The 6,740-nt window shown below is 33.2% G+C and overlaps 2 pseudogenes; both read right to left on the bottom strand.

Annotated features, from left to right (window-relative positions):
• Positions 1 to 1,115: 1,115 nt before the first annotated feature.
• On the bottom strand, positions 1,116 to 1,234 carry LOC112485171 (annotated as a pseudogene).
• A 3,335-nt stretch (positions 1,235 to 4,569) lies between these two features.
• Positions 4,570 to 4,688, bottom strand: LOC112485143 (annotated as a pseudogene).
• Between the last annotated feature and the right edge of the window lie 2,052 nt (positions 4,689 to 6,740).

Raw genomic sequence — 6,740 nt, 5'->3', positions numbered from 1 at the left:
TTGGTTTTTTTTTTTAATTTCTTCTTTGATCCATTAGTTGTTCAGGAGTGTGTTTTATTTCCACATATTTGTGAATTTTCCATCTTTCCTCCTGCTATTGATTTCTAGTTTCATACCATCATGGTCAAAAAAGATACTTGATATGATTTCATTCTTCTCAGATTTATTAAGAGTTGCTTTGTGGCCTAACACATTCTATCTAAAGAATTTTCCATGTGAATATAAAAACATGCATTTTGCTATGAAGTATTATATATGTTTGGATCTATAGATTTCTAAATGAATCTTTTAGGTCTAATTAGTCTAGAGCATAGATCAAGTCTAACATTTCCTTTTGATTTTCTGTGTGGATGATCCAGCTATTGTTGAAAGTGAGGTACTGAAGTCTACTATTATTGTGTTTTTTCTATTCCTCTCTTCAACTATGTTGGTGTTTGCTTGATATAGGTAGGTGCTCTAATTTTTGGTGTATGCATATTTATGATTGTTATATCTTCATGATGAATTGACTCCTTTATTATTATATAACGGCTTTTTGGTCTCTTTTTAACAGTTTTTAGCTTAAGATCTATTTTAAGGTCTATTTTGTCTAATATAAGTACAGTTATCTCTGTTCTATTTTGTTTTCTATGTGCATGGAATATCTTATCCATTCCTTTACTTTGAGCCTATATGTGTCCTGAAAACTGAAGTGTCTTATAGACAGCATATAGTTGAGTGTAGTTCTTTATCCATTTAGCCACTCTTTAACTTTTGATTGTAAAATTTAATCCATTTATATTTTCAGCAATTATTGATTGGTAAGGACTTATTAATGCCATCTTATCAATTATTTCCTGACTATTTTGTAGTTTCTTGTTTCTCCCATTCTTTCTTTCTTTGTGAACTGATGTTTCCTGTAATGATATGCTTTGATTCCCTTCTTTTTATCTTATATGAAACTCCTATAGGGTTTTTTGTGTGTGTTTATCATGAGACTTAAAAAATATCTTATAGATGTAACATTATATTTTATGTTGATAACAACTTATATTTAATTACATACAAAAACTCTTTCACTCCTTTTACGTTTTGTTGTCACAATTTATCTTTTTTTTTTTTTTTTTTTTTTTTAATGCCTACAGCACCTGGTATTCCTAGATGGTCTCCCATCTAAGTACTAACCAGGCCCGACCCTACTTATCTTCTGAGATCAGATGAGATCGGCTACATTCAGAGTGGCATGGCCGTAGACTACAATTTATTTTTTTAGACTTTATATTCATTGATAAATTATTGTAGATATAGTTACTTTTAATATTATTGTCCTTTAACTTTATTCTAGAGTTAAGTGATTAACATACCATCATATTACAGTATGAGAGTATTTTGAATTTTACTATATACTTATCTTTACCAGCATATTATATATTTGCATATGTTTTTATGTTACTCAAGTCTTCATTTCAGCTTGAATAACTTCTTTTAGCATTTCTTTTAAGGTAGGCCTTGTGACGATATATTCCCTCAGGTTTTGTTTGTCTGGGAAGGTTTTTATCTATCACTCATTAGGAAGGACAGCTTTGCAAAGTAAAGTATTTACAGTTTTTTTTTTTTTTTTTCTTTCAGCACTTTGAATATATCATAACTCTCTCCTGGCCTGTGATGTTTGTGCTGATAAATCCAATGACAGCCTTATGGGTGTTCCCTTGTAAATTGTAAGCTTCTTTTCTCTTACTACTTTTAACATTTCTCTATTTTTAATTTTGACGGATTTTTTAAATAATATATTTTGAAGAGGATCTCTTCATGTTGAATGTGTTTGGTTATCTATGAGCTTCATGAACTTGGATTTCAAATCTCCCCAGATTTGTGAAGTTCTCAGCCATTATTTTTAAATAAGCTTTCTTCTTTCTCCCTTCCTTTTCCTTCTGAAACTCAATAATTTGCAATTGTTTCTTTTGATGGCATTCCATAGGTCCTTTAGACTTTCTTCCCTCTTTTTCATTCTTTTTCTTCTGATCTCTTCTGAGTGGATAATTTCGATAGTCCTGTCTTCTAACTCACTAATTCTTTTCTTTCCCTTGATCCATAGTTCTGTTAATGTTCTATTTCATTTTTCATTTCATTTATTGTATTCGTCAGCTCCAGAATATTTTTTGTTCTCTTTTTAAGATCTTTATCTCTGTTAGTCTTTCCATTTTGTTCATGTATTGTTTCTTTTATTTTGTTGAACTCCCTTTCTATGTTTGCTTAAAGCTCATTAAGCTTCCATAAAATAGCTACTTTGAATTCTTAATCAAATAAACTGCAGATTCATGTCTTTGGTATTAGTTACTAGAAGATTATTGTGATTTTTTTGTTGTGTCATGTGTCCTTTATTTTTCATGTACCTTGAAGCTGTGTGTTGCTGTCTTCCATTTGAAGTAACAATCATCTCTTCCAGTCTTTCTTCAAAAGAGAAAAAACATCCATTAGCTCTGCAAGGAATTCTGAGGCCTTTTCAGACCTTCTCAAGGCATACCTGATCTAAGCTTCTTGCCAATTCTTGTGGTAGAATTCTTAAGCTGGTATGCCTTTTCTTGATCCTGTAACATAGCATGCTGAGTGCTGACAACCTGCCTTTTGTTTTCCTTGAACTGTAGTTCAAGTTTGTGGTCTCTCCCTAGTCCTTATATTCTGGCTAGCTTTCTGTGTATGCCCACTAGACATCTGCCAAAGCTCACTCTTGCTGCTATCAAGAGTTCACATAAAGAGCCAACCACAGAGTGTGTATGTGTGTGTATGTGTGTGGTGAGGGGCACTGGGTGTACCCATGAGCCAGTGGAGGAATCCACACGCTAGGTATCTCTGGCAGCTCATGCTTGGGCTACTTGATGGAGTCCACAACATAACAGTAAGTAGGCTCCATATCCCTTCAATTCTGAAAATCCTATCGGCTGCTCACTTAGCCTCTTCCTGCTCCCCTCCCCCACCTCAGTGATGCAGCTCACAATTCAGTACTCTGGAAGGGGCAAGAGAGAAATGAACTTTTCAGGCAGCATCCCTCACAACTGAGGAAGTCAGATGCTCACCCACATGTTCTCACTGTTCTCTATGGGAGAAATCATAGGTCGAGATCTCTCTTGGTCCTGAGCTGTACCGCTTTGGGGAACAGGTAACATAAGTAAAGTCAACCTGTTTGTCTTATAATCTCAATATGTCCAAACTTATTTTTTTAGTTTAGTTTGTTTGTTTATTTGTTTGTTGTTGTTGTTCTAACATTTGTTTGTTTGTTTGTTTGTTTGTTTGTTGTTGTTCTAACGGTATGCTGGAACTTCTCCACTGGAAACCTGAACTTCCACAAAGGCTCTCTTGTCTGTGAGTGATTGTTAAGATGGAGTTTTCCAGTGGCTCCTGGACTACAGCCCAGAAGGGCTATAGATGTTTCATGGGTCATTGCAGTATCCATAGCCAGGATTGAGTTCTGTATGCCTATCACTAAAAGCTAGGTGAGTAAGACTCTTCCCTAGAATCTTAGCATATGGTCCGAGATCTCAGAGCTCCACAAAAGCACTTTTGTCTGTGGATGAATGCCAAATTGCTGTTAAGGGAGGAACAGGAGGAGGGATGTCTTACTTACATGTTGCTAATATCATTCACTGTATGCTCTTTCTTTTCCTGCTGCACCAGTCTTGGAAGCCTTGGATCTGGACAGTGCAGCTGCTATGAACTATCTTAATTAATGCAGGGACTAATATACCACAGCACAAGGAAATTTATAGAACAAATAAAGTTATTTAAGAAGCAATGTTAATATATTAATTCATGCCCTGATATCCTAATTAGAAACACCTATCATTGGCATTAAGACAGAAAAATTTCCCTTTATTTTCTTAGGGCAATATGACCTAATGCCATTTAATTGCAGGTCCATGTAATTTTTCAGTAAGAGGAGATATTTCTCAAATTTACTTTGATTATATATATCCTCAAAAACAATTATTCATGAGTTTCAGTTAGTTCAGGTATCATTTTTGCTTATTCGATATGAACTCGTCAACATTATGCAAATAATCCAACTTTCAAATGTATTATTATATGCATGAGATTTTACTTGAAGTGTTTATAGAAATAAAGATATTTTTATGTCCAATAAATTGATATTGTGTTAAAAGTGTAACTGAGTTCAAATTAGAGCATTTGCTTAAACATCATAAGTTATTTTTTCTGCATTACTTTGAGAGCTGTTCATTCAACTTTTCCATGTTTCTAGTTTGTTTACTATCAAGAACATTAGAAAAATGTAATACAGTTTGAACTACATGGTAAATTGCTCATAAATGTACTTAGAAATTCTCAAATACCTATGTGTTGTTATAGAAAACTTATTTTATATCATTCTTTTTTAATCACAGCATTGCTATTTACATGGGCAAGATATTGAGAGAAAACCGTTTTTTTTTTGTTTGTTTGTTTTTTGTTTTTTTTAAGCGAGGCAACCCTTAGTTGATCTCACAGATTGCAAGGACTTTGTCAGCTTACAATCTCTTATTTTTCATTATCTATTTATTTATTTATTTTATTTTTTTATTTATTTATTATTTTTTACGCCTACAGTACCTAGTCTTCCTAAGTGGTCTCTCATTCAAGTACTAACCAGGCCTGACCCTGCTTAGCTTCCAAGATCAGCCGGGATCAGGCTTGTTCAGGGTGGCACGGCCGTAGACTGGGAGAAAATCTAAGACTTATTTTTTCTTTCGTTTTCTTCTTTTGGTAAAGGTATTTTGCCAATTTGATTTCTAATTCATTTTAATGAGAACCACAAAGAAACATATAGAAATGATGTATTTCTTAAAGCATGATATCAATAAGGAAAACATTGCCTTTCTTAGAAAGCTTTTTTATGCAAACTTGAGTTTTCACGGGCAGTCTGTGGAAATCAATGATCCATGAAAACAAAACATACACACTTGGTTCTGGGTCAATATAAACACCAAAGAACAAAAGATGAGAGCAAGATGGTTTTGAATATTGTTTTCAAATGTGTTGTATCCACTTGAATTTTAGGAACAATGTTTTTAGCTCCCTTACATAAGAAGAGTTTAGCAGGCTCCTGAAAACTAAGCACCCTGAGGAAGATATCCTTCACCAAATACCACAGTGTGTCTCTACTATCACCTGACTGAAAGAAAAAATGCCATTATACATGTCTCATAGCATTTATTCAAAAAGAAAGTCGTGTTTAATCCAATTTAATTTAAGATTTTTTATGATACTGAGAAATTACTGAATGTTCTAATGTTCATTGAAGCAAAATGCATTAGTAAGTTCTGAAAAAAACAGTTCGTAGCTTGAAATATAAACATAAACATTGTAAAATTATTTCTAAGACTCTAATTATCCCAGCTCAGATATTCCAGCAACTTTCCTTTCTTTACGGTTTGATTTCCAGATATTCTGCACCAAACATATTTGAATTCCATTGTGGCAGGTCCATTATGCCATAATCAGAATAGTTTTATCATCTTTATCAGTTTGAATGATACACTTCACACATTGAAAATAGTTTTTCACAGGTAGATTTCACACTCAGACAGTTACTCCAAAGAGGATTGACATATGGTAGAGATTTTTTTTTTTTTTAATTCACAAGCTGCTTAAAATAGAAAGATTAGTAGAAAGTTCAAACTGATAAATGTAAAATGCAGAATATTAAATCAACTAAATAAAAAGAATTAAAATACAAAAATAACACAGTAACTCTGACCCTAATATTACTTTTCATAATTTTCCCAATTGCAAATCATGGACAATTACCCACTCAGCAAAATAATTTCTTTTCTCATTTTAAATTGTCTGGCCACACTTCACCTTTATAAAAAAAAAGAAAAAGAAAAAGAAAAAAAGTATTTTTCTTTTTGTTGTAAAACACTTTTCCACTTAAACTGCCACCATTTCTTAAGTATTTTAACTGCCTAAGAAACATAAAAGGTTTTGCTGCAATAGCAGGAATTCATTTAACCACCAAATTCCCTTTGTAAGCCAGATTCATTATTTCTATATTATAAAAGTCTTCAACACAGTGCTTGACTGCAGCCAACTGGCTTGTTACCTACCACACTTTCATTATAAAGAAATGGGTCAGACAGATTTACAGAGTTAAAGCACAGAGTTATGGTCCTAACAGTATGACCTGCAGTACAATTTCCTTGAGATTCTAAAGTCTATGACACCAAGTATCTATTTTCAGTTCTGTTAATCTAATCTGTTATCTGGCTACAAAAGACCAGCACATATTAGTACTGGAGAGGGATCGCTTTATTCGCCTCTCACTTTCTGTAAGTACATTAACTCTTTCAGGAAATCCGGATACTGTTTATCACATACAGAGTGATCTTCTATAGCTTCTTTGACTCTGCGTGACTTTTTATCTATTATATCAGTATAGAATTAGTGTGGAAGAAAAATAGTAGGTTTTATGTAACACAGAAGTGATTTACTGTGGAACCTATAAATCTTGCCAGTGGGGTTATAGAAGAATAATTTAATTAATTTCTGTTGTTCTTAGGTTTCCCCATTTAGAATACATAAAAATAAGATCTAAATACGAAAGTTACAGCAAGAAATTTCCGTATGTAAAATTACCCCTTCTGTTTCTTATCTCAGGAAACAGTATCACCATTTTCCTTGTTCACGCATAAGAAACCTAAGTATTTCTTGTTCTCTCCCTCTTCTCATCTTTCAAATCCAACAATTCACTTAATCTTTCTACTCCACTA

This window comes from Pteropus alecto, unplaced genomic scaffold (genome assembly GCF_000325575.1).
Source record: "Pteropus alecto unplaced genomic scaffold, ASM32557v1 scaffold95, whole genome shotgun sequence".
Classification (NCBI taxonomy): Eukaryota; Metazoa; Chordata; class Mammalia; order Chiroptera; family Pteropodidae; genus Pteropus; species Pteropus alecto.
Note: the sequence above shows the minus strand (reverse complement) of the source record. Positions and strands in the feature narration are given on the sequence as shown.